Source organism: Tachyglossus aculeatus, chromosome 21 (genome assembly GCF_015852505.1).
Source record: "Tachyglossus aculeatus isolate mTacAcu1 chromosome 21, mTacAcu1.pri, whole genome shotgun sequence".
Classification (NCBI taxonomy): Eukaryota; Metazoa; Chordata; class Mammalia; order Monotremata; family Tachyglossidae; genus Tachyglossus; species Tachyglossus aculeatus.
In genome coordinates this window covers 812301-813830 of record NC_052086.1, presented here as the reverse complement: position 1 = coordinate 813830, position 1530 = coordinate 812301, and positions in this window count along the sequence as shown.

Below are 1530 nucleotides of genomic sequence, written 5' to 3'. Positions count from 1 at the left end.
CGCCCCGCACCGGCCCCTCCAGGCTGCGGGCAGCCCGGTGGGCGCTGCGGCTGCCCTCGGCCAGGCGAGAGGAGTTGGGGGACGGCGGGCCCCGATCCCCCCGCGGTGAGCGCGGCCCTTGTCGATCTCGGTGAAAATAAAGGCCCCGGCCTGACCCGTGTGCTGCATCTGGCTGGGGCCAGGGGTGGCCCAGAGGGCAGGGCCGTCGGGGCTGACCGCGCCGGCCGGCCGGCGGTGATGCAGGGGCCTGCCGTGCACCTCTGAGTTCGTGTCGGGGCAGCTGTCGCTCTAGGATCCCCGCTTTGATGGCCCCAGGAGGAGGTGCTGAGGCTCCAGGCTGTGGTGGGGCTCGCTCTACTCGGAAATTGTCCCCCGGTTGATCAGTAGTAGCGAGACCGAGTGCCTATCGTTCAGTCAATAAGTGGTGTTTATTGAGCACTTACTGTGTGCAGGGCATTGTGTCAAGTGCTTGGGAGAGTACTGTATAAGAGAGTTGGCCTACTTCGTGCGTGAACTGGGTGTGGACCGCGGGGAAGAGTGTGACGGAGTCGGCAGAGGCGACCCCTGACCTCGGGAGCCTTCGGTCTAGTTGGGGGAGACGGTCGCTGAAATACAGGACAGACTGGAGGAAGGAGGGGAGGGGGCCGTGGACCGGAAAAGTTGAGTGGGGAGGGTGGGAGCTTGCCCAGTGGTTCTGTAGTGCTGAGGGGGCAGTCGGGGAACATAGGGCGGGGAGATGAGGAATCGATCGGGGAAGGCTTCCGGGAGGAGATGTGAGCCCTCAAGATGAGAGGAGCTGGGAGGAGAGAGCAGCGGGAGGGAGCCGAGGGTGGGAGAGACAAGAGTGGAGAGGTGAAGAGGTGGACTTGGAGAGGATTGATGAGCGTGAGCTGGGGCCTAGAGGGAAAGGAAAGAGGATGAGTAGGGGGTAGGGAGCCGATGGAGCACCGCAAAGGATGATCGGGAGTTTCTACCTCATGTGGTGAGGGATGGGAAAGGGGTCCCAGGGTCGCCTCTCCACCTGGTTGTGTGCACCCCAGGGATGGGGAGGTCGTCTGCCGGGTTTTGTGGAGGGGCACGTGCACCCGGCTACAATCGTAATCTTTATGTCCTCCCCACCCGAGGGAACAACTGAGCCACTAAAATCCGCCTCCAGCCCCAGCCCCCAGCTGCAGCGGGAGCCTTTACTGTGCTCCCATTCTGTGCAGGGCACTGTCCTAGCCGTCGGGGAAGGACAGAATGAAGAATAATAATAATGATGGCATTTATTAAGCGCTTACTATGTGCAAAGCACTGTTCTAAGCACCGGGGAGGTTGCAAGGTGATCAGGTTGTCCCATGGGGGGCTCACAGTCTTAATCCCCATTTTACAGAGGAGGTAACTGAGGCCCAGATAAATTAAGTGACTTGCCCAAAGTCACACAGCTGACGATTGGTGGAGCCGGGATTTGAACCCGACCTCTGACTTTAAAGCCCGTGCTCTTTCCACTGAGCCACGCTGCACATTTTGTGCCCCAAAAGAGCTTCCGCT